This window comes from Danio rerio, chromosome 9 (assembly GCF_052040795.2).
Source record: "Danio rerio strain M-AB ecotype USA chromosome 9, GRCz13ab, whole genome shotgun sequence".
NCBI lineage: Eukaryota > Metazoa > Chordata > Actinopteri > Cypriniformes > Danionidae > Danio > Danio rerio.
The window spans coordinates 56965001-56992841 of NC_141029.1; the positions used below are offsets into that span (position 1 = coordinate 56965001).

The 27841-nt window shown below is 36.9% G+C and overlaps 2 long non-coding RNA genes across 4 annotated transcripts in view; both read left to right on the forward strand.

The window, feature by feature from the left end:
* The first annotated feature begins 10415 nt into the window (after positions 1 to 10415).
* LOC147835457 (uncharacterized) overlaps positions 10416 to 27841 on the forward strand; it is a 63840-nt gene continuing 46414 nt past the window's right edge. The window contains exons 1-2 of the long non-coding RNA XR_015500110.1: positions 10416 to 11036; positions 12472 to 12587. This is a non-coding gene — a long non-coding RNA (uncharacterized LOC147835457). The remainder of the gene's footprint in view (positions 11037 to 12471; positions 12588 to 27841) is intronic.
* On the forward strand, positions 14363 to 27666 carry LOC147842481 (uncharacterized). Of its 3 annotated transcripts, XR_015500048.2 has the most exons (13): positions 14363 to 14475; positions 14746 to 14913; positions 16019 to 16186; positions 16471 to 16532; positions 16812 to 16890; positions 17202 to 17277; positions 17576 to 17652; positions 17986 to 18061; positions 18398 to 18475; positions 18793 to 18876; positions 22376 to 22427; positions 22637 to 22714; positions 26659 to 27666. It is a non-coding gene; the product is annotated as an uncharacterized LOC147842481 (long non-coding RNA). The 3 variants fall into 3 exon arrangements; XR_015500049.1 differs by lacking the exons at positions 22376 to 22427; positions 22637 to 22714; positions 26659 to 27666 and adding an exon at positions 19189 to 19599; XR_015500050.1 differs by lacking the exons at positions 17986 to 18061; positions 22376 to 22427; positions 22637 to 22714; positions 26659 to 27666 and adding an exon at positions 19189 to 19599.

A 27841-nucleotide genomic window follows, 5' to 3' on the forward strand; every position in this document is an offset into this window, starting at 1 on the left:
GAGGGTAGTTTCAGGGACGCCACTCTTTCTATTCTGCCGCACTAGACGTGGATATAACTGAGTTGCGGGTAGCGAGGGTAGTTAAGGGGATGCCTCCCTCTCTATTCTGCCGCCCTAGACGTGGATATAACTGTGGGCGCGGGTGGTGAGGGTAGTTCCGGGGACACCGCTCTCTCTATTCTGCCGCCCTAGACGTGGATATAACTGAGGGCGCGGGTGGTGAGGGTAGTTTCGGGGACGCCGCTCTCTCTATTCTGCCACCCTTGACACGGATATAACTGTGGACGCGGATGGTGAGGGTAGTTTCGGGGACGCCGCTCCCTCTATTCTGCCACCCTAGACGTGGATATAACTGAGGGCACAGGTGGTGAGGGTAGTTTCAGGGACGCCACTCTTTCTATTCTGCCGCACTAGACGTGGATATAACTGTGGGCACAGGTGGTGAGGGTAGTTTCAGGGACGCCACTCTTTCTATTCTGCCGCACTAGACGTGGATATAACTGAGTTGCGGGTAGCGAGGGTAGTTAAGGGGATGCCTCCCTCTCTATTCTGCCGCCCTAGACGTGGATATAACTGAGGGCGCGGGTGGTTAGGGTAGTTTCGGGGACGCCGCTCTCTCTATTCTGCCACCCTAGACACGGATATAACTGAGGGCGCGGGTGGTGAGGGTAGTTTTGGGGACGCCGCTCTCTCTATTCTGCCACCCTAGACGCAGATGAGGGCACAGGTGGCGAGGGTAGTTTCGAGGATGCCGCCCTCTCTATTCTGCCGCCCTTGACGGCCGCCTAGGTCGCCTCTACGGATGCGCCGGCCCTGCAGACAGGGATTACTGGATAAACAAGTCGAGCGTAAACACACAGAAAAACAAGACAAAGGAAACGTGTTGTAATGTCACATACTGTAAACAAGACTCGGCGATAGGAGTGAGTGTGTGTGCTGCTTAAATAGTGTGAGTAATCGATAATACTTTACAATAAGGTTTATTAGTTAATGCATTTACTAACATGAACTAATCATGAACAACACATGTACAGCATTTATTAATCATAACTGAACATTTACTAATGCATTATTGACATCCATGTCCGTGCTTGTTAACATTAGTTAATGCACCGTGAGTTAGCATGAACTAACAATGAACAACTGTATTTTCATTAACTAATGTTTACTAACATAAATATATACAGTAGTAGATGTATTGTTTATTGTTTGTTCATGTTAGTAAATGCAATAATTAACATCAACCTTATTGTAAAGAGTGACCGTGTAATCAGTCCTTGACAATCCTCCGGTGGTGTGTGTGTTATCAGTCAGAATGAGGAACCATGTGTGTGTGTGCGGAGTGCATTTATAGGGTTGTAGTCCAAAAATGGCAGATTTGTTGTCTGTAAGCTATTGTGCATATGTAACCCTGCCGGGCCTGCGCCACCCAACCTGCTCTGAGCTGGTATTGAACAGGCAACTTTCCGCATGGGAGTCGGTTGCTCTACCAAGGAGGCTAAAGACCATGGCCTCTAGTGTCTGTCGCTAGAGCACCTTTAGTGGTCAGAGGAGTGAGGTTTACCTGCACAGCACTCACCAGCTGGCCTCCGTTACACGTATATTTCAGCGATCTAGGGAGTTACGATCGTTGGTGATCGTGACACACATGACCATACAGACACTGCAGGAATATTTTAGAAATATATTTCTATACTTATTGCACTTTACCTGACATCTTAACCATCTGTTATCCATATAATGGTGAGCGCTCGAGCAAATCATCGCACTAGCCTCGTTTTGGGTGTCTAGTTATCATACTCCTGATGGCATGCGTAGCCGTGGCGACCAGTCCCTGTACATAGCTGCGTATAGCTGTATTGCCACGCAAAGATTTTACCCTTGCTGATTATTATTCCATTCCAATTAAGAATTGTATAGTTATAAACATTTATACAATACATTTAAAAGGTACCTATTATGCAGAAATCACTTTTATATGGGGGGTCGTGTGTCAGTACTGTGTGAATATCCAACACAATCTCACGGCAATTCGTAACTTTTTGATTTAGCGGCTTATTCGTATGAATTCGTACGATCTAACTCGTACAATTTAGTATGACTTGCTTATGCCCCAATGACGGTTGGGCTTAGGGGTGGGGTTAGGTGCCACGCCTCCTTTTTAAAATCGTAAAATTTTGTACGACTGAACTCGTACAAATTTGTTCGAATTAGCCACTAAACTGGCAAAACGTAAAATACGTACGTTTTCTCGTGAGATCAGGCTGGAATATCTCCATCCTCTAATGGTAAACATGAATTATTTGTGTTTATTATAATCAAACAGTCTGCAGGAACACTGTGATTGACATTCTCACTTTGTATGATGTCATCAGAGGGGGAAAGCACCGCCCACTAGTGCCCATCTCTCCCTAATTAGCATAAACAGCAGCCTTTAGTGAGAAACAGCCATTCATGAGCCATTAGCGTTTTGAATCTGCCGCTATGCTTATGCATATGCATCAGTAGCTCCGCCTTCTTATTCACAAGATCACAATCTCATTTTAATTTAAAGCGACAGTTGCCAAAACGCCACAGTTTGGATTAAAGCCTCAAATGGTCAGCTTCAGAGAGTTAGAAAACATTATCTGTGTGCTATTTTGAGCTGAAACCTTACGACACACACACACTTTAGAGACATCAGACTTACTTTACATCTTGTAAAAATTAGCATAATAGTTCTCCATTAAACTGTCACATGATCCTTCATAAATCATTAGTGCAATCCGGCATTAGGTCAAAGGCAGATGACATTTATTCTGAGCAGAAATACAGGAAGAACAGCGAGTGCTCAGAAACGCTCGGCTTTCTATAATGAGGGCCGACAGAGGAAGTTCCACAGGCTGCAGCAAGTCTGAAGAATCTGCCAGATAAACAGCAGCAACATGTCAGAGCGGAGCCCAAGAATGAAGACAGCAGATCACAGATCAGGCCATACGCACAAAACATCTGCAGGCTAAACGCAGCTCCTGACTTGCAGATCTGTAGGAGAACACCTCAAAAATGACGGGTTATGAATGTTTGCTCTGCTCTGCAAGAAATGACGTTCCCACTTAGAGCTTTCGTCTTGAATTCTCAAATCAAGAAGCATTTTCTAGAGCAGTGGTTCTCAACTGGTTTGGCCATGGGACCCACGTTTTCACATGGACTTCAAGCCGCGACCCAAATTTTTAGGAACTATAATATAATTTTAGAAATTATAATTCATTTGTATTTAATTATTAACATACACAACTAGTGACAGATAAATTATAAGAAAATCACCAAGACTTACAAATAAACAATATTGTACTGCTGTCATTTAACAAAATGCATCAAATTATAGAAATATTACAGATGAAAAATTTCAAATACTGTAAACAGTGGTTAGGGTAAGGAAAACTTAAGTTACCATTAACTAAATTGAACTGTTTATAAAACATTAACCCTTAAAGACCTAGAGGTATTTTGTGGGCACCTAATGGGCCTATGTTATTATTTTTTTTAAAAGCAGTTTTATTTTTATTTTTGCAGTCAGCCTCAAGTGTCATATATCATTTTAAACAGGAGAACCTGAAGTTTCAATCTGTATCATTTAAAGGTCCAGTCTAAAATATTTTTTGGTCCAAAAGCATATGAACAGACAGAAAATATTCCAGAATTTTCCAGAAACGATTTTTAAAAAAAGTGGCATTTTCTAGTTATTTCAAACAAAACCTTATGAAGTTTGTTTTTCTTTCTTTAGAAATACATGCTATGATGTTTTATACTTCCAAAATAAATTTTGTCTACATCCACAATTCCCTGAGCAAGTTATAGCAATTTATTTCAATGTTATTCCAAGGCGTTTTTCTATGGGGGAAAAAATGCATTTATTTACTGACAATGTATTTGCCCAAAAGTTCTGGGAATGAACTAAACAAAAAAAAAAAATGTTACAAAATAATAGAAGAGTGAAGCAAATTTGACTTTTTCCAAATAATATATTTTCAGTTACTATAAACAACACCACTTACAATGAACAAATAAAAAAAAATAAGAAAATAATAAATAATGTGTCAAAGAGGGACAATGCATCAATGTATGATGTCTGGTTTGTCCGGAGACACAGTGACGAGCGTTTCTTTGTCAAATCAGCGTTGTCAAATTTTGATGGCGTAACCGCACTGATTCCGGAGCCTCTGAAAGTCCACTGGAAAGCTGAGATTCTCTTCTTTATGCCAATCTTTGAATTGTATGAATCGGATCAGCGGATCAAAAGTTATTAAACATTTAAGAGCAATACTTATTTTTAGCCGCGGGCGGCTGTCTCGGTCTTTAAGGGTTTTAACACTGATCTGGCTGAACTGAACAGAAACCAGCAAACTGAAATAAAATTATTAAAATAATCATAACCATTTTATAATAATCAGCAGTTATTTGCTGTTCTGCTTTTGTGTGGGCTCTCTTGGTCTTGGCTACACGGTGAGCACAGTGAGATGTACTTGAACTTGTTTTGAACATGAAGATGTTCAGCACTTTTGTGATGCCGTCAGCTCTTGGAGTCGTCTTGGAAAATAGTCCACAGGTTTTTCCTTGCAACTGGGATGTTTGATTTCTAAATGTCGTTTTAATTTAGGTTTCATGCTCTCTTGTGAGAGCACCTCACTACATATCCTGAGGTTTTAAGCCTTTTTTGTTGTCAAAATATATAAATCCACACTTTACATATTCGGGGTCGTAATTGCGCTGGAGTTTCACATGTCAAAGGGGTATATGCGGAGCAAACGTTAGTGTTTTTCCCATACAGATAAACTTTCCGGTGACCTTGTGAACGTTTTTCCCATTTTATACGGTTCCTTTTACAGCATTGATGTTGTAATGTCATTAAAATACATTAAGTTAAATAAACTTTGGCATTCATTTAGTTACTCAAGCGTAAAACAAGACAAAAAACAGTTTACTCGCATGCGCCCGTCAGAATCGGCAGGCTAACGTTAGCGCAAAAGCTCCATTGAATATACTGGGGTAAAATAAATGCTCATATTATAAAGACATGGCGGGGGGGAATGTAATTTAATGCAGTGCTTCTTGTACAATCTGAGACCCACTTTATATTGGATATCACTCAGCTAGTGGAGATCGCTGATTTTTAAAGAAAACAGACCTTAAACGCGCCGTTTTTTGCATTGCATACAGTTCGCCGAAAGTGCTTTGGGCAACGTTGTGTTGTAAAAAATGTGCTATATAAATAAACTAACTAACTAACTAATTGATGTTGCACCCCCGTGTCATGGAGACGTTACATTTTGTTTGGAAATGAAAATCAGATTGACGTCAGAACCCAACATCAGGCTGACGTCCAACCTAAATTCAACTAAATATCAAAGTCTAATGATGTTCCAGCTTGGCGTTGTGTGAACGCTACCACTATGACGTCTATCATTTGATGGATTTTGGTTGCCATACCTGACGAATAAATGGCAGTATTTGACGTCAATATGATGTTGGTTTAAGATGTTGGCTCGATGTTGGATTTTTCTAACAAAACCTAAAATCAGCCACATATAAACGTTATTTGACGTTGTTTTTGGTGATCAAAATAACGTTGTCTTTAGATGCTTTCCATTACAAGATTGTCACGTTTAAGTTTTCTTTAAGATTTCTTTAAAAATCAGTGATCTTCTCTGCCTGTTAGATATACAATATGAATATGTCATATGTCTTTAACATATGACAGTTCATTTTACTCCAGTATTTTCGATGGAATTTCTGCGTTAGCCTGTTGCCACTGATGGCGCTGGTAGTTAAAACGGTCTTTCATCTCATTTTACGCTTGAACACCTAAATGAACGCTTAAGTCTATTTAACTGAATGTATTTTAATTACATTACAGCATTGATGCTGTGAAACAGCCTTGTGAAACTGAAAATAGTCACATTAAGCTTTCACCGGAAGTGTATTGTTGGCTTTGAAACTCTTGCTGCACATAGAGCCCATTACATCAGCTTTTTACAGTGTACTACTCACTGCTCATAAGTACTTTTAAAAGGTCTACTTTTCACTCAAACTTTGAGTAATATTTAAAGAAGAGACTTGTACTCTACACTCTCAGAAGGAGCTGTCACTGAGGCAGTAACTTTTTAAAAGGTACATATTTGTACCTAAAGGGTCAATAATGGTACCTCAAAGGTACTTTTTAGGTACATTTGGGTACTAATATGCACCTTTTAGGTACCACTGTGAACTCTTTTGTATAAATATGTATTTTTTAAAAAGGTACTGCCATAGTGACAGCTCCTGTAACTTTATTTCTGAGAGTATATTCCACTATTTGGCAAGTAATGGTACTTTTACTTGAGTATGATCTTTCAGTATTTACTGGTCAAAATGAAGTTTTTTCTTAAAACAAGCAACATAATCTGCCAATAGGGGAAGCAAAATAATCTTATTTCAACGTGAAAGCAATATTATTTTGATTATGTAACCCCACCGGTCCTACCAACCCAGGCTCATTGTGGAAACGTAGCCCCGCGGACGTTTCTGCAGACCGCGAGATACATCCCGGGAGGTATGTATTCGAGCGTTTTTTGTTTTCGCAGATCCGCGAGAGGCCGCTGTGCGCGCTTTTTCGTGTCTCGGGCGCCGCTCGGGAGTGCGCGCCGTTCTCACGCGAAAAGCCGCCGGATTGGCCGACCCAGCCGCCCTCCTCTTCCTCCTCCTCCTCCTCCTTCCCTTAACCCGAGTGACGGTTTGCAAAAGCCGTCCAGCCCTCGTCTTCGATTTCGACCGCGTTTTCGGATCCCGCTGCGTTCTCGCCCTTATTTTTCGGATTCCGCTTTTCATCTTACCTGATTTCTGGAACTGCTGTTCCCCGGACTCGATCCCGGTCGTCGTCCCCGCGGCCGGCTCCTCCTCCGGGGCCTCCGCTGACACAACGCTGTGAGCTAAGCGGACAAACTGGTTGCATCGGGAAAGCCCTCCACTCGGAGGCGAGCCGTCGACCGGCGAGCACAAAGAGGAGGAGCAGAGCGGCGCCACACCGCCCCGCAGCGTTCGCTCGAAAAAAACTAAACGCGTCTATACGTACCTCCAGCCACGTAAATCGAGGTCTCCAGAAACGTCTGCGGGGCTACGTTTCCAGAATGAGCTTGGGTTGGGTCCTACACAACAGAGGTCAGAGGAGTGAGGTTTACCTGCACAGCTTTTACTAGCTGGCCTCCGATACACTCACCCCTTTGGCAGATTATTTTGCATGTTTCTTGATTGATGTATCACTGATGTTTCATGATCATGCTTCTTGATTTAAGGATTTTTAGATGTTTGGACTAGAAACAAAACAAAACCTCTGAGTAAGAAAAGCATTTTTTGCAGTGATAAGAGTATTTCAAGTGTTTAACACTAAAAGTAGCTGATAAATCAGTGAAACATTAGCAGTAATAAAGAGATTCATAAATCACTATAAGAGCTAACCACAGCGTCTGATTTCAGCAATCTGTCTTTATAAAGAAAATAAAAACATTTGACCATTATGAGCTTTTAATAAGTAATTGCCTTAATTACAGAGGAATTCCCATATGGTCAGAAATATGTTTTCAAATAATCGTTCATTCATTTTCCTTCGGCTTAGTTCCATATTCATCAGGGGTCACCACATCAGAATGAACCGACAACTATTCCAGCATATATTTTATGCAGTGGATGCCTTTCCAGCCGCAACGTGTTACTGGTAAACACCCACACACTCATTCATATACACACACACACACTCACTCACTCATTCATACACTAAGGCCAATTTAGTAAATTAATTCCCCTACAGCCCATCTGCTTGTACTGTGAGGGAAACCGAAGCACCTGAAGGAAACCCATGGCAACACAGGGAGAACATGCAAACCCCACACAGAAACACCAACTGACCCAGCTGGGACTTGAACCGGCGGCCTTATAACAATTCTCAATATTATAACATGTCCTACATTTTAAAATCTTTATTTAAATATACCAGATAGGAGGATCCGGCCGATGGTTGACTTTAGGATCCAGGAGGAACAATGTGGTTTTCGTACGGGCCGTGGTACACTGGACCAGCTCTATACCCTCACCAGGGTTCTCAACGGTTCATGGGAGTATGCCCAACCAGTCCACATGTGTTTTGTGGACTTTGAGAAGGCCGTGTCCACTGTGGCATTCTGTGGGGAGTGCTCTGGTGAGTATGGGGCGCTCTGTTAAGGGCCGTCTCATGCCTGTATGAACAGAGTAGGGGTCTGGTTCAAATTTGCCGGCAATAAGTCAGACTTCTTTCCAGTGCATGTTGGACTCCGGCAGGGCTGCCCCTTGTCACCAATGTTGTTCATAATTTTTATGGACAGAATTTCAAGGTGCAGCCATGGGCTGGAGGGGGTCTGGTTCGGGAACCACAGGATTTTATCTCTGTTATTTGCGGACGATGTTGTTCTGTTGGCTTCATCGGACATGGACCTTCAGCATGCACTGAGGCGGTTTGCTACCGAGTGTGATGCAGATGGGATGAGAATCAGCACCTCTGAGTCTGAGGCCATGGTGCTCCACCGAAAAAAGGTGGTTTGCCATCTCCAGGTTGGAGGAAAGTCCTTACCCCAGGTGGAGGAGTTCAAGTATCTTGGGATTTTGTTCACGAGTGAGGGAAGGATGGAGCATGAGATGGACAGGCGGATTGGTGCAGCAGCAGCAGTAATGTGGTTGATGTACTGGTCCGTTGTGGTGAAGAAGGAGCTGAGCCGAAAGGCAAAGCTCTCGATTTACTGGCGGTCAGTCTATGTTTCTACTCTCACCTATGATCATGAGCTTTGGGTCATGGCCAAAAGGACAAGATCTCTGATATAAGCGGCCGAAATGAGTTTCCTTCGCAGGGTGGCAGGACACACTCTTATAGATAAGGTGAGGAGCTCTGACACCCGGGAGGAGCTCGGAGTAGAGCTGCTGCTCTTCCACGTCCAGAGAAGTCAACTGGTTTTGGATGCCTCCTGGACGCCTACCTAGGGAGGTGTTCCAGGCATGTCCCACACGGAGGAGGCCTCGGGGAAGACCCAGGACACGCTAGAGGGACTATGTGTCTCATCTGGCCTAGGAACGCCTCAGGATCCCCCCGGAGGAGGATGAGGAAGTGTCTAGGGAGAGGGAAGTCTGGGGTTGTCTCCTAAGACTGCTGCCCTGCTCCGGAAAAGTGGCAGAAAATGAATGAATGAATGAATGAAAGATTAAAAATATATACAAAAAAGTATTAAATCTTTATTTTAACTAAGAAAACATAATATCAGCTCTAATAAGCTCTGCAAATTTTCCATCATTACATCTCTGACCGACGCTCCTCCCCCTTCCCCATCAGCCAATCACTGTGTGCTTAGTTGATAATCATGCAGACATCACCATAGCAAAGAACTCAGCCCCGCCCTCGCTCTCAGCTTCAGACGTCTCTCCACGAGTAAAGTTTGCCTCTGCAGCTTTGTGGAGGCTTTAAACTTTTACTTCTCTTCAGGAGAACTGTTTCATTATTAAATGTTTTATGAATGCAGGCCCAGAATGCAGCACTTTAAAGCAAATTCAGCTGAAGCACATGAACATTACTTCACACAAGTGCATTAATGCAGAACACTCAGTCAAACATGTTTAATATAATCCACTCAGTCCTCATGCACTTAAAGTCCTATTATGCCCCTTATATGTGTATATATATATATATATATATATATATATATATATATATATATATATATATATATATATATATATATATATATATATATATATATATATATATATATATATATATGAGCAATATCACATGAGTAGCAGTGCGATATGGCTGTATATCAGCACTGGTGGAAGGCGTGCGTTGGCACGAGGCCACAGGGAATACTGTTATCCTGTATGTATATATATATATATATATATGTGTGTGTATACATACATACATACATACATACATACATACATATATACATATATATATATATATATATATATATATATATATATATATATATATACATACATATATATATATACACACACATACATATATATATATACATATATATATATACACATACATATATATATACATATATATATATATATATATATATATATATATATATATATATATATATATATATATATATATATATGAGATGTAAAATAAGTCTCTGATGTTTCTAGAGTGTGTATGAGAAGTTTGAGCTCAAAATATCACACAGATAATGTTTTGTAACTCTGTAAACTGACCCTGTAAGACTTTGATTCTAATTGTGGCGTTTTGGTGACTGTTGCTTTAAATGCAAATGAGATTGTGCTCTTTTAATCAAGAAGGCGGACCTATAGACGCCTGTGTGTCAGCACAGTGACAGATGTAAAACAGGACTAGCTGCAGTCTCAGTGCTGGTCATGTGTGCTTCAGCGTGAGTGTGTGCTTCATGCTTCTGTCAGTCTATGGAGACTCCAGTCGCTGTTCATTTGTGCTTCTTCTAAAACTCCACATCTATAATTCTCTGAGTCTATGCTGACATTATCTTCAGCAGCTCAAACACTCTAAAGGCTAATGGACAGATGGCTGCTTCTCACTCAGGGCTGCTGCTTATGCTAATGAGGGAGAGATGGGCAGTACTGGGCGGGGCTTTCCCCTTCTGATGACATCATACAAAGGGAGAATGTCAATCAAAGTGTTTCTGTTTTTAGCAAGTCTGATTATAACAAATACGATTAGCTCATGTTCGCCACTAGAGGCTGGATATTTAAAAGTTTTATGAGTTTTAACCCTGTATAAAAGTGATTTGTGCATAATAGGTGCACTTTAAATGTATTGTATAAATGTGCATAACCATAATGTAGTTAATTTCTACTTTAAAAGCCTTTAAATATACTGTATTTCCCCTTCCGATGTTTAATGATTTTCATGCAGGTCACTGTGGAGACACTGACTGTGAGTCTGCCAGTACTGAATTAAGGCTTTCGCTCTATTAAATCTACTCTAATGGACTTTGACCACGTGGAATTAACATGTAAGTTCACTTTTTTTCTGTTCCTGCTTCCTTTTACAGCCTAATAACAGACAGATTTGCCTTTAGTTGATCATTTAGGATTTATTTCCGGATAACATTAAGCTGGGGTGGGTTTAAAATGGGGCGAAGCAGTGGCGCAGTAGGTAGTGCTGTCGCCTCATAGCAAGAAGGTCGCTGGGTTGCTGGTTTGGGACTCGGCTCAGTTGGTGTTTCCGTGTGGAGTTTGCATGTTCTCCCTGCGTTTACGTGGGTTTCCTCTGGGTGCTCCAGTTTTATTATTATTATTATTATTATTATTATTAATGATGATGATAACAAGAATTATAAAAAATTATAAATAAATAAATAATAATAATAATAATAATAATAATAATAATAATAATAATAATTTTATTACTATTTTATTATTATTATTATTAATATTAATATTTTAATATTATTAGGTTTAAAATAGCTGAGTATAAATTTTTATCTATCTAATATATATTTCTGTGACTTAAAAGCACATCTGCTCATTTAAATAAAAGTAATAAGGTAGAAAATATAATTCAACAAACAAAAATAATAACATATATTGTATGTATATATATATATATATATATATATATATTTAATAATGTATATTTTTTTCTTACTATTTTAAATATGTTTAATGTATAATAAATTAAAGCTTTGAATGTGTTATAAATGATGTGACAAAATACAATAAAAATATACTATATTAACTATAACAGAAAAATCTGAATCCATGTGGGTCTATAGTTGAAGAAGAACAGCTTTTATCTATCTAATATATATTTCTGTGACTTAAAAGCACATCTGCTCATTTAAATAAAAGTAATAAGGTAGAAAATATAATTCAACAAACAAAAATAATAACATATATATATATATATATATATATATATATATATATATATATATATATATATATATATATATATATTTAATAATGTATATTTTTTCTTATTATTATTATTATTATTAAATATGTTAAATGTATAATAAATTAAAGCTTTGAATGTGTTATAAATGATGTGACAAAATACAATAAAAATATACTATATTAACTATAACAGAAAAATCTAAATCCATGTGGGTCTATATAGGAATAATTTATAAACATATACTTTGTTCAAGGAGTGTAGTATTGTGTGTGTGATGAAAGGAAATCCCTGCATTGCTAAATGAAAAGCATATAAATAGAGTGATCACCATCCCACTCTTCTCATCAAGATGCTTTTTTACACTGATTAATTTATTTATTTATTTTTCTCCAGAACATGATCATGGGAAAACCGATCATAAATCCTAGAGCAGAAGAGCTGATCTCTGTCTCTCACGAGCATTAAAAATAACCCCACACATCTGGAAATGTCAGAAATAAATACCCTGTCCTGCCATGAGCTCCATGTTTTGTGGTTTTGTTTTGCAGAAAAGTGTCGAGATGGCTACATAGATAATATGCTAGAAACACTGACCAATAGCTGGCCATTATGCAAATGGGATGATGATGTCATTGCTGTTGATGACCCTGGACATTCTATGAAAGTAAGTTTGAAAATCTTCTTTCAATCCCAAATGGTTCTAAAATGGTCACCCTAGCAACAACTCCAAATACCCTAGCAACCACTGAGATTACTTCTGAAGCTTTATAGCTAGCAACACCCTAGCAACAACTCAAAATACCCTAGCAACCACTGAGATTACTTCTGAAGCTTTATAGCTAGCAACACCCTAGCAACAACTCAAAATACCCTAGCAACCACTGAGATTACTTCTGAAGCTTTATAGCTAGCAACACCCTAGCAACAACTCAAAATATCCTAGTAACCATTGAGATTACTTCTGAAACTGCATGGTGAGCAACACCCTAGCAACAACTATAAATACCATAGCAACAACTGAGATTACTTCTGTGTCTGCATAGCGTGGAACACCCTAGCAACAACTCAAAATATCCTAGCAACCACTGAGATTACTTCTGTATCTGCATAGCGAGCAACACCCTAGCAACAACTCAAAATACCCTAGCAACCACTGAGATTACTTCTGAAGCTTTATAGCTAGCAACACCCAAGCAACAACTTAAAATACCCTAGCAACCACTGAGATTACTTCTGAAGCTTTAAAGCTAGCAACACCCTAGCAACTACTCAAAATACCCTAGCAACCACTGAGATTACTTCTGTATCTGCATAGCGAGCAACACATTAGCAACTACTCAAAATACCCTAGCAACCACTGAGATTACTTCTGTATCTGCATAGCGAGCAACACCCTAGCAACAACTCAAAATACCCTAGCAACCACTGAGATTAATTCTGTATCTGGATAGCGAGCAAGACCCTAGCAACAACTCAAAATACCCTAGCAACCACTGAGATTACTTCTGAAACTGCATAGCGTGGAACACCCTAGCAACAACTCAAAATACCCTAGTAACCACTGAGATTACTTCTGAAACTGCAGAGCGAGCAACACCCTAGCAACAACTCAAAATACCCTAGCAACCACTGTGATTACTTCTGTATCTGCATAGCGAGCAACACCCTAGCAACAACTCAAAATACCCTAGCAACCACTGAGCTTACTTCTGTATCTGCATAGCGAGCAACACATTAGCAACTACTCAAAATACCCTAGCAACCACTGAGATTACTTCTGTATCTGCATAGCGAGCAAGACTCTAGCAACAACTCAAAATACCCTAGCAACCACTGAGATTACTTCTGAATCTGCATAGCGGGGAAAACTCTAGCAACAACTCAAAATACCCTAGCAACCACTGAGATTACTTCTGTATCTGCATAGCGAGCAACACCCTAGGAACAACTCAAAATACCCTAGCAACCACTATGTACCAGTCAAATGTCATATGTTTAGCATTTAAGACAATTAAACCTTTGCTGGTGATGCACGAGGCAGGACAGAGATTTGTGTGTGTGTGTGTGTGTGTGTGTGTGTGTGTGTGTGTGTGTGTGTGTGTGTGTGTGTGTGTGTGTGCGTGTGTGTGTGTGTGTGTCTATGTGTGTGTGTGTGTGTGTGTGTGTGTGTGTGTGTGTGTGTTTGTTTTTATTACATGGTGGGGACCTCAGCATGATAGCACACTCACAAAGTGGGGACCAAAAACATAGTGGGGACCGATGGCCCGGTCCCCACTATGTTTTGCCTTTAAAAGACTCAGGGCGCGTTGCTGATATGCCTAGTGCAGTTTTTTTCACTGATCCCCACCTTGACCATTTACCTGAATTGAGTGTGTAAGTGTGTGTCGGCGCACTGCTCTATAGCGGTCCTGTAGTCGGATGGCGGTACTGCACCCTGACACACACTTGGCGCTATTCACACACTCTGCCTACTGCACATGCGCAATCTCATAAATGAATCCGACTTTAATAAACTTAATTAAGATCTATCATCAAATTATTCGAATTTTTGGGTAAGTTAGAATGTTTTTCACCATCATAATGTAATAAAATAGGTTATATGACAAATACTTATGTTGCATATTTTGACAGTTATCAGGTATAGTTAATTAAATGTTTTAACGAATTTACTGGGTGTTTTAATCGAGGTTGTTTCAAATTACGTATTAATATAACACTGATAAGACACAAACTACAGTTCGGTATGTAATTTAACTTGTTTACACGAGTAAAAGTTACTCGCGCTAATGTGCTAACGTGCTAACTGCCCGGTGCTACGTGAGTCAGAGGCCGGGGTGGAGTGCATGAGCCGCGGTCAGACAGTCACCAATCACCGGGCGGCTAAATGGATCGACGGAGGATAAAACCATTAAAAGATGCGGAGAAACACATCACCAGCTCCACTGACAAGACCCATTCACTGGAAACCGAATATATAGAAGGTTACTAAGGTATGTTTTCATAGTTCTTGTATCGTACTTTTTAAATGGTTAATTGCTTTAAACATTTAACGTTAATCCTGAAATAACACTATTATATACTATTTATACGTTAATGTAGTAATATAGAGGTTATAATTAAAATGTGGGGCTATCTGGTCCTAGAAATGTACTTAATTTATTGTTCTATGACGTGTAGAAACGTTTTATTTTAGATAAATAATTATAATAAACTCCAACTTAGTGTAAAACATATATAAAAGTACATAAATGATCACTGTGTGTGTTTTATTTATTTATTTGCTGTCAACTAGTAGCCTTTTACAATGAGGTTAAATTAGTTAATGCTGGTTAATGCATTTACTAACATGAACAATAAATAATACTTTATTACAGTATTTGTTCATGTTTGTTAACTTTAGTTGATGAAAAAAAAGTTGTTCATTACTAGTTGAACACGCACAATGCATTAATTATTGCAATGCATTATTACTGGTACAAGCATGAATTTAGATTTGAATAATGCATTAGTAATTAGTAAATGTTAAACTGATTAATAAATGCTGTACATGCATTGTTCATTACTAGGTCATGTTAGTAAGTACATTAACTAATAAAACCTGATTGTAAAGTGTGACCTGTAAACAATTGAAGTGGAAAAAAAGTTCTTTAAAACTGTCCTAAGAAAGAAGAACAGGTGTTCAATAGTATTAGAACAACATTGTTGAAAGGTTCTGATCCACTTCAAAAGGTTTACTGTATTTATAATTCACACACAGAGAGGATGCTAATGTGAGGTTTTTGTAGTTTTTTAACCCTACACGTTTCATTAAAACTTTTAGGTCAGAGTTTGCATTGTCCACATTTATTAAAGGAAGTTTTGTGGTTGAGTACAAATGATAGAGCTTGTGGAAGCAAAGCATAGATGAGATAATAATAAAAATACTGTCTTTATGTTTGACTTTATATGGTAAAACAAGAACAGGTGGTTAAGTGTTTTCCCCATTCAAATGTACATGTATATATTATATTCATTCTGTTTGTATTCATGCCATAGTTTAGCTTTTTATTGCTATGAGAGGGCATAATTAAAATGTTGCTTGCTCTTTTCTCTTAGTTTTGCAGCATTGATGCCGATCATGAGGACGATCTGCACCCTAACTGCACTGTCAATAAGATCGTTGTTCAGAGAAAACCTCATTTGTGCCATTTTGCAATCAGGGATATTTTCTTTGGAGAGGAAATAACATTTGACTATGGCGCATGTGATTGGCCTTGGAGAAAGGTTTGACATTTTGATCACTTAATACTTTAATCCTTAATACATTCAGCAAAGCTAAGAGTTTTTTAATGTTAATATAGATAAAGGGTAAATCTGTTAAAAAATATAGAGTTTGCATCATCCATAAGAGATAATGAAATCAATCTCTTAATATCTTCTTCTTGTCTTAATGGGTAAAAAAGTTTAATTAATTGGGTAATGCTTTACTTTAAAGGGGGGTTCATAAGACTGTCATGAAAGCTTTATAGTCATGACATGACTTATATAACAAAGCTGTTTTTAAATAGCTTTCATTGAAGGATGCCCATATGACTGCAGAAGAGAACTGCTCCGACAACTCTCTGATGAGGTATGTTTATTAGTATTAGTATTATTATTATTATTAGTAGTAGTAGTAGTAGTAGATGTTGTTGCTGTAGTAGTGCATTTAATTGTAATTATTTAACTTAGTGTGTGTCCTAATTTATGAACATATGCAATAGTGTAACATTGTGGGGACCAGAGGCATGTTAGAGAAGCTGTGAAACACACTTAGTCCTGAATACACACACAGTACGGTCTGACATAGTGGGGACCAGGAGCCCTGAGTACTACTGTCTAATTATTATTTTTTGTTTTTTATATTCAGCTTTCATTGAAGTATGATCATATGACGAGAAGAAGAGAACTGCTCTGCTCCAGTAGGAGACCCACAACCCTCTGATGAGGTGTGTTTAAATTTAATAATAATAATAATTATTAGTAGTAGTAGTAGTAGAAGTAGTAATAGTTGTTGTTGTTGTAGTAGTAGTGCATTTAATTATAATTATTTAACTTAATCAAAATATAGAAATGAAACAGAGTGTGTGTCCTAATTGGTGAATGTATGCAATAGTGTAACATTGTGGGGACCAGAGGCATGTTAGAGAAGCTGGGAAACACACTTAGTCCTGAATACACACACAGTACGGTCTGACATAGTGGGGACCGGAACCCTTGAGTACTGCTGTCTAACTAATATAATTTTTTTTATATTCAGCTTATATTGAAAGTTGACCATATGACAGAGGAAGAGAACTGCTCTGCTCCAGTACGAGACTCACAACTCTGATGAGGTGTGTTTATTATTGTTGTTGTTATTATTATTATTAGTAATAGTAGTAATAGTAGTTGTTGTTGTAGTAGTAGTGCATTTAATTGTAATTATTTAACTTAATCAAAATCTAGAAATGAAACAGAGTGTGTGTCCTAATGTATGAACATATACACTAGTGTAACATTGTGGGGACCAGAGGCATGTTAGAGAAGCTGTGAAACACACTTAGTCCTGAACACACACACAGTACGGTCTGACATAGTGGGGACTGGAACCCTTGAGTACTGCTGTCTAACTATATATATTTTTATATTCAGGTTTGCTGAAGTATGACCATATGACAGAAGGAGAGAACAGCTCTGCTCCAGTACGAGACCCACAACTCTCTGATGAGGTGTGTTTATTAATATTGTTGTTGTTGTTGTTGTTATTATTATTATTATTATTATTATTATTACTAGTTGTTGTAGTAGTAGTAGTAGTAGTTGTTGTTGTAGTAGTGGTGTATTTAATTGTAATTATTTAACTTAATCAAAATATAGAAATGAAACAGAGTGTGTGTCCTAATTGGTGAACATATGCACTGACATTGTGGGGACCAGAGGCATGTTAGAGAAGCTGTAAAACACACTTAGTCCTGAATACACACACAGTACGGTCTGACATAGTGGGGACCGCGACCCTTGAGTACTGCTGTCTAACTAATATATATTTTTTTTATTTTCAGCTTATATTGAAGGATGACCATATGACAGAGGAAGAGAACTGCTCTGCTCCAGCACGTGACTCACAACTCTGATGAGGTGTGTTTATAATAATAATAATAACAATTATTTTTATTATTATTATTATTATTATAATTATTATTATTAGTTGTAGTAGTGATAGTAGTTGTTGTTGTAGTAGTGGTGTATTTAATTGTAATTATTTAACTTAATCAAAATATAGAAATGAAACAGAGTGTGTGTCCTAATTTGTGAACATATGCACTGACATTGTGGGGACCAGAGGCATGTTAGAGAAGCTGTGAAAGACACTTAGTCCTGAATACACACACAGTAAGGTCTGACATAGTGGGGACCGCGACCCTTGAGTACTGCTGTCTAACTAATATATATTTTTTTATTTTTTTTATTCAGCTTTGATTGAAGGATGACCATATGACAGAGGAAGAGAACTGCTCTGCTCCAGTACGTGACCCACAACTCTCTGATGAGGTGTGTTTAATGTTGTTGTTATTATTTTTATTATTAGTAGTAGTAGTAGTAGTAGTAATAGTTGTTGTTGTTGTAGTAGTAGTGCATTTAATTGTAATTATTTAACTTAATCAAAATATAGAAATGAAACAGAGTGTGTGTCCTAATGTATGAATGTATGCACTAGTGTAACATTGTGGGGACCAGAGGCATGTTAGAGAAACTGTGAAACACACTTAGTCCTGAACACACACACAGTAAGGTCTGACGTAGTGGGGACCGGGACCCTTAAGTACTGCTGTCTAACTAATATATATATATATATTTTTTTTATTCAGCTTTTATTGAAGGATGGAAGGATGACCATATGACAGAGGAAGAGAACTGCTCTGCTCCAGTAGGAGACCCACAACTCTGATGAGGTGTGTTTATAATAATAATAATAACAATTATTATTATTATTATTATTATTATTAATATTATTAGTTGTAGTAGTAATAGTAGTGGTTGTTGTAGTAGTGGTGTATTTAATTGTAATTATTTAACTTAATCAAAATATAGAAATGAAACAGAGTGTGTGTCCTAATTGGTGAACATTGTGGGGACCAGAGGCATGTTAGAGAAGCTGTGAAAGACACTTAGTCCTCAATACACACACAGTAAGGTCTGACATAGTGGGGACCGCGACCCTTGAGTACTGCTGTCTAACTAATATATATTTTTTTTATATACAGCTTATATTGAAGGATGACCATATGACAGAGGAAGAGAACTGCTCTGCTCCAGCTAGTGACTCATAACTCTGTTATTGCATATCAGATTTAACGAACCGTTTACTACGGATTTCATGTAATTTTGATAACTGTCCATTAATCAGATGTCATCACGCTGCTGTGCCGTCAGCCAATCGTTGCATTGCTGATAATGATTTTGAGGATCGATAGATCTGTCACGACACACAGTCACAACACCTCTCAGATCAGTTTAATCTGATTCGCAAACTTTTTTGAAGAACCAAATTAGCCTAAGATGAGTTATCAAGATTAAAAGATCCAGGATCTGTAATATATTCTTAGATTATTTTAGCGAGGTCCGAAGAACAGACCCCTGGACCCTTGAGTACTACTGTCTAAATTATATATTTCAAAATAAAAATAAAAAATTATATATAAAAATATATAAAATAATTTTATATAAAGTATTTATAAAATTATATATAAATATATATTTTTAATTATATACAGTTGAAGTCAGAATTATTAGCCCCCTTGTTTATTTCTTGTACTAAATTTCTGTTTAATGGAAAGCAGATTTTTTAAACACATTTCTAATCATAACAGTGTTAATAACTCATCTCTAATAACTGATTTATTTTCTCTTTGCCATGATGACAGTAAATATTATTTGACTAGATATTTTTCAAGACACTTCTATTCAGCTTAAAGTGACATTTAAAGGCTTCACTAAATTAATTAGGGTAACTAGGCAAGTTATTGGAGGGATAATAATATTGACCTTAAAATGGTTCATAAAAAATTAAAATTGCTTTTATTCTAGCTGAAATAAAACAAATAAGACTTTCTCCAGAAGAAAAAAATATTATCAGACATACTATGAAAAAATTCCCTGCTCTGTTACACATCATTTGGGAAATATTTGTAAAAAAGTTTTAAAAAGGTGGGCTGACTTCAACTGTATATACTTTCATATATATCTGTACATTAAACTATATATATATATATATATATATATATATATATATATATATATATATATATATATATATATATATATATATATACAGTTGAAGTCAGAATTATTAGACCCCTTGGAATTTTTCTCTTCTTTTTTAAATATTTCCTAAACGATGTTTAACAGAGCAAGGAAATTTTCACAGTGTGTCTGATAATATTTTTTCTTCTGGAGAAAGTCTTATTTGTTTTATTTTGACTAGAATAAAAACAGTTTACATTTTTTTAAACACCATTTAAGGGACAAAATTATTAGCCTCTTTAAGCTATATTTTTTTCTCGATAATCTACAGAACAAACCATCGTTATACAATAACTTGACTAATTACCCTAACCTGCCTAGTTAACCTAACTACCCTAGTGAAGCCTTTAAATTTCACTTTAAGCTGTACAGAAGTGTCTTAAAGAATATCTAGTCTAATATTATTTACTGTCGTCATGGCAAAGAGAAAATAAGTCCATTATTAGAAATGATTATTAGAAATAGTTATTAAAACTATTATGTTTAGAAATGTGTTGAAAAAAATCTTCTCTCCGTTAAACAGAAATTGGGGAAATAATAAACAAGCTGTCTAATAATTCAGGGGGGCTAATAATTCTGACTTCAACTGTATATAAAGAGTTTCATTGCAGAACGAGATATATCCATTTAAAAAAATGTTGGTAATTTTGACATTATTTTTCAGGACATCAACAGTCAAGTTCATTCACAATTTCTGTACATTAAACTATAACTTGAGCTCAGTGAAGGCCAGGAACACAATATTTTCAAATCCAGGATATTTTTTATTTAATTTTATGTCTATAATTAAGTAAAAAAAACATGCCAAAATGCTACATATTAATCCAACCCACATTGTCAAACATGGAATAATATATGCAAAGATTGATTAATAATAATAAGATTCTAAGTTAGATTTGGCCAGAATGTACACAACATAACATAACTTTATTTTTTTTTTTTTGCAAAATGCTACATCCACCTTAGGCTATATTATACTACATTAATACCATTACCAAAAGCTAGTGAATCAATGTTTTGTTTGATAAGTAAGATTAAGTTAGTTAGATAAATGACCTTTAGCTTGGTACAGAAAGAGTGGGGGGCGGCTCCTTCCACACCGCTGCAGAAAACCAAACCTGTATGATTAGAGCGGGCGGAGCTGAGTCCGTGACACAAACTTGCCTCGCTATGTCATATTTAATGAATTATTTCACTGTAATAATAATAATAGCTTATTTATTTGGTTGTGAAAAAGCTAAACCGTTTTCTCCATAACAACATGTGCCCTTTAAGTTCCTTTGTAATAAATCAACAACAACAAGAATTAATTTTAAATAATAGGTGCAACCGCATAAATAAATCTTCAGATAGGCTACTCAGCTACATGTAAGAAATTATTTAAAAAATAAACTTATAAAGGACACTTGCAGACAGGTATCTTGTGATGGGGAGTAGGAAAAAAGGCGCTCCTAGGCCTTCTCTTGACATCAGCGGAGACTCGTTCCCTGCTGCATTTGTGTATTGTTGACGCAGAAGTATCTTATTCTGGTCCATTTTTGTGGCCTTTTTATAATTTTTTGTGAAGTTGAAGACTTCATCTTCTATCGCTAAATCAATGAGCAAACTCTGAGCACTTCACCGGCGATGACTCTCTTCCCAGGGGATGCTGAGCTCGCGCCGCATCCTGAACGTTCTCTAACTGTTATATCGCACTTTGTAAAGAAACTGGTCTGACGGATATTGCGTTTTGTGAAAAAAAATACGTTTTGTACTTGGCCTAAAATGTGCATTCTTAAATGTTATTAATGGCAGCAATTCACACATAGATTAAGGTACATCTGAACAGTGATTTCCAATAATAAAATCCAAATGTCAAAAAATGCCGTTTATCGCATTTTGCAACCAAACTCTTCATATTTATGTGTGTGTTATGACTGTATGACTGCAGAAGAGAACTGCTCTGTTCCCACAACTCAGTTTTTCTGGGACTTGAAAACAGACGCTCAGAAGATTTTAAAGGGTGGAATCTTGATCAAATCGTGGGTTTACACACAAACATGTAATACAGTGCAAGATTTTCTGGATGTTATATACACATTTGTATTTGCAAACATATTTATCATATTGTTTTAAATGATATATTTTTGTGTGGGTTTTTACATTCAGAGAAAGTTACAGTGGATTGTGATTTTGGAGGAGGTGAAGTCCAGTCTAAAAGGTAAAAATATTATTTATTTTTCTGATCAGATTTTTTCTTTTTTCAGAATGTTTATTTTTATCATGATATGTATGTGCTATGTTTGAAAACTATTTTTAAGCTACCATCACACGCTTTTACCCATTAAAAAGAACAACACAAAATCAAATAAATATTTTGGTAAGCTTTATGCAGAGAAGTCAACTCTCAGACTTGATTTTTACTTTCAGAGTCCCCTCAAGTATCATCACCATGGTACAGTGTCTGTGAAGATAGTGAAGCAGACCCAGCATTCACAAAAAAGAGAGGTATGATCATTAAAGTTAATTTGTGACTGACTTGTGTTTTTGTACAAGTCCAAATGCACAAGCTCATTTACATTGTAAGGTCCACCCAGTTGGCCCAATGCCGGTGTCCACTGGTGGATGAAGGTTCACTGCATGTTCGGTCTTTCCAGTGCACAATGTTGATTTATATTAAACTTAACTCATATCTGACTCCAATTTTAGTATGAGGTGGTTTAGAATATTAATATATTTATCCTCGTTTTATCTGACTCCAATCATAAAACATTAAGAAGATTATATCAATATGTAATTTAGATAAATGTTTGAACCGTTTGTCTTCACTAGTAACTATTACATCCGTTCATTCGGGTGCTCATGTCGCTCAGAGAAATCGCCTCGGCCGAAGGCGTCCCTCACGGTCACACTCTGGTCAGTCTTGAATATTAAACAGAGGTAAATTGACTAATACTTTAGATGGCCGCTACCAGCGCGCTCGTTCTAAAATACTTTAGTTAGTCCCGCTTAGATGTACACCTTTGAGTTAAGACAATCATCATTTCTAATTAGAGGTTAGGGCATTAATATAAATGTACCCGACTACTGGACTCTATAGTAACTTTGGTTTTCACCAAGCCCATGGTTTCCCATATGAACTTAATTTAGAATGATATTACCTTCAAACAAAGGTCGGGTACCCAATCTAGGTTAGTCGTGCAACACCTTGTTGACCTAGACGGAAATTATCGCCCTTTCCACCTAAGTACACATGAATCAATATCAAGAGTCAGCCGGATCGCTAAAACACAATTAGTGTGCCAATGCTCCATCTCAATTGGATTTTAGTCCGTCTACTGACCTGACGCAAGACGTGCGGAAACAAGGATACAGCGTAATCTACTTGAATTAATAATTACAGAGTGAGCAAAATATGGTCAAACATTACAATTTATTAGTCAGGTAAATGTATTATGCCAATTCAATCAGTCAATTCATAAATGATCAATACAAAACATCAAATTATCAAAGATAAGTCCAAGATGAAAAAGATGCATTCCTGACTTCGTAATATACATAACATGGGGCAGACCCCATGTTATGGGCTGATCTGGTTAGGCAGAATCGCCCTGAGCTTTTCTTAGGCCCCGTTTACACTAGTGCGTTTTAGTTTGAAAACGCATAAGTTTTGCTACGGTTACGCCATCCGTCCACACTACGCCGGAGTTCTCGAGCGCCGAAAACGGAGCGTTTCGAAAACGCTGGAGAGGCCGTTTTCATTCTGAAACGCAGCTGCTCCGTCTCAGTGTGGATGATGGAAAACGGAGACATTTAAAAACGGAGGCGGGGCTGCAGACATTCGCCTCTCTGATTGGGGCTTTTCCTGAATATTAAGTAGCCTAACACGCACAGTTCAGTCCTGCATCTTCTCCGTGTAAGTTAAAACTTCGCAAGTTTGATCATGGCTGCAGTCTCTTCTTCTCAGTTTGATATGGAAAACAGACTATACCGAGGACACGGGTAAATCTTCAAAGGCAACAGTGTACTTTATAACTTCATTCACATCACCCTGGCTACGTTGTTTTACTTTCTCAACAATAAAATGTAAACATGATATAAGGAACTGCCTATTTTCATTTTAATATTAACAACTAAACAGACAGCAGAAACGTTGAGGCGCCGTGCTGCAAATATGAGCGTCATCTTCACTGTGTGCATATTTATAACAAAACGGAGCCGATAACAACTGCCTCCTTTCAATTTCAGTGAAAATACGAAACACACCCTCTCTTTGCTGAATATCAGTTTTAATCGATAATGGCCATTATAAAAGTATAACATACAATAAGTTTATACATTATAGGAAAAAAAGGCAAGCGATCAGTCAATATACAGAATGTAGGCTACGTGGTTACATTAATCATTAACTTATCTTTGCGCTTAGCCAAAACACGTTACCTGAGAACAAGTAATAGATTCCAATGTCCAATGAATATGTCGTTAAATAAAGACAACAAGATGAAAGAAATATTCCGTTTAATAAATATAGTGAGGTTAGATCCAGCGGGAGATGCTTGATGAGAAGTCCGACTAGCACAGCTCTCATCTGGGTAGATGGGCTGCAGCGATTGCCTGAGAGTGTGTGTGTGGTCACGTGATGTGCGTTTTCAGCGTTTTGGTGTGGACGGAGAGCAGTTCAGAAACGCTGGGTGAAACGCGAGTGTGGACGCGGATAGTTTTCATTCTAAAACGCCGTTTTAAAACTAAAACGCACTAGTGTAAACGGGGCCTTAGTCCTTACCTTAAATAATCCAAGAATTCCCTCAAGGAAGGGGGTGTGAATGTATAACAAAAGGCATTCACACTTAGTGTCACACCCCTCACAGTGGTTCAAAAGATGCCTGAAGTTATATATTTATTGTTCTGATTATGTCTATTTCTGAGAGAATGAGACCATTGTACCAATTGCACTGAGACATTTCAAATGATATCAAACATGATAATTAAAGTCAGTTTGGTTAATCTAAAACATTCAAACATTGAAATGACCATATGCGTGAGTTGGGGGATGAAGCTGAGTTTCAGATGCAAATGCAGCAGGAACTGGTTTTTCCCGCATACCCCTTGCTGAGTTGTGAAGTTACCAGTCTCTGTTTTCAGCTCATGTTTTGAATTGTCAAAGATATCAGAATATATGCAATATTTCAATTCTTACAACATAACATGTAGGTTAAAACAGGACAGAAGCACATTACTTCTATGATGATTTCAGTACAGTTGCACTTGATGTCTCATTTCATGTTAGTTAAACAATATTGCTAAATACTTTGGAAAAATATACTAATTGCATATCTGGTTACACTTTATTTTGATAATTTACTTTACTACTACTACTACTACTACTACTACTAACTACAAGTAACTGCAACTACTTGTCAACTAACAGCCATTAGACTGTCTGTTAGAATCAACACTGCTAATGCTCTACTAAATTTATAAAGAGTTAGTCATATTGTACAAATTTTGAGCGTAACCTAACAGTCTGCTGTACTATTTACTGAGACCAATGAGAGTCAGTTTTATTGAGGTAACCTTAACTGTCAGCTAATACTCTACACTCTAAAATTAATAAAAATAAGTAATAATAATTAAATTAGCAGTTTTTCATAATTTGTTTTTATGAAATCTGTTTGTTTCTGCTCTTGAATTGCATTATGGGATCTTGATCTTTCTTCCAACAACTTTTAATCTTAAAAAGTAAAAAAAAGTGACTTTTTGTTTGGGTTGGTGTTGTATATTATGCTACAGAAACCTTGTAATAAACTGCCGGTACATTTTCTGTTATTCTAAAGACTTATTTATCTCTATATATTATTTCTTATACATTATATTATTTCAAACTACTAAAATGTCAGTAAAAGTCACTTTGTTAAACTGTAGAGTTGAATTTTCAACATCAAAAGTTCACAGAGCAGAGATCAACATCCCATAATGCAATTCACCACCACACACAAAAAAAACCCCACTTGTAAATCACAAAATACAGGAACTGGTAATTAACAGATATGTGTTACAGTGTAGTGTTTTGAGCTAAACTTGAGCTAACAGTCTGCTAATACTCTACTGATAATCAGATGAGCGTTAGTCTTATTGAACATTCTAACAGTATGCAAATACTCTAATACATAATACTTTACGGTGAGATAATTAACGTAGTTGCAGAGTTACGCATAGTTAGAAGAATGTCTAAACTGGACTATGGAATAAAGTGTAACCCCATTAACCAGATTTGAAGTTAATAGGAAGTATTTTTTAATCCATCTCCATCTTAAGTATTTTTAATAATAGGCAAGACATATTTTTCTAGCAATTTCTATCACAATATTAAACTAACATAACAGCACATGTTGTAAAAATGACTGAACATTTATGCAACTAAAACCACTTTTTTATATTTTAACCACCCATAGGTCCCATAAAGAGAAGATCCTGGAGCAAACAGGAAGAACATGCTGTGGTGAAAGCTGAACCATTGGCTCTAAAAACCAGAGATTGGTCAGCTTTGGATTGTTTATATTAAAAACTGAATCTCGGCTCTTTAGATAAAAAATCTGAATAACACTTTTATAGTAAGTATACACTATACATCATTAGTTTAGCACTAACTCTACATTAATAGACTTTAGGAAGCAGTTTATAAATACAGCTTCAAACGCTGTATTCTTGACTTGACTTAATTGTATTTTCATGCTTTGTTACTGATTCATTTTTCATTACTATATTATGTATTGCATTATTTACAAACTATTTGTATATAAGAGTAGTTGGTGGTTTTTAAGATAATTCAGAATGAGTTATTAAATGATTAATAAACTATTCAAATGAACATTTATACATGTTATATTCAGGCATATAGTAATTGTAACCATGTGTGTTAGTAAATGCTATAATAACACAACTTCATGCAGTTTTGTGACCTAAGGACTGTTTATAGTTGATAAATCCCTTATAAATGACAATTTAAGGCTCAGTATCTAATGAACAATAAATCTTTGCAATCTTATTAAAAAAATTCTGTAAAGTTTAAACATTGCAAAATAAAAATACAACATCATTTCAAAACAACAATTAACAACATGACAATATTCATTTCAGTGTTTCTGTGATGTTTGCACTGTACAGTAATTTTATATTTTGATAAGATTTCAAAGATTTACTTTTCATTAGATAGTTTCATTTGTGTATCTTGAAATGAATGAAAAAAAAAAAAATATATATATATCTTCTTTGGCCTTAGTCCCATATGATTGCGGGGTCGGCTCTTTTTGGAACAAGTCCTTCAGTTTTAGACTTGTCCATATGATAACGACTTTTTTACACCTTCCGGCCAGCCTATCATATGGGCCTGTCACACTCATACACTAGGGACAATTTAGCCTTCCCAATTCACCTGTAGCATGTCTTTGGACTGTGCCTTTGCACCCGGAGGAAACCCACACGAATGCAGGGAGAACATGCAAACTTCTCACAGAAATGCCAACTGAACCAAGGTTCAAACCAGTGACCTTCTTGCTGTGAGGCGACAGCACTACCTACCGCGCCACTGCTTCACCATATATATATATATATATATATATATATATATATATATAT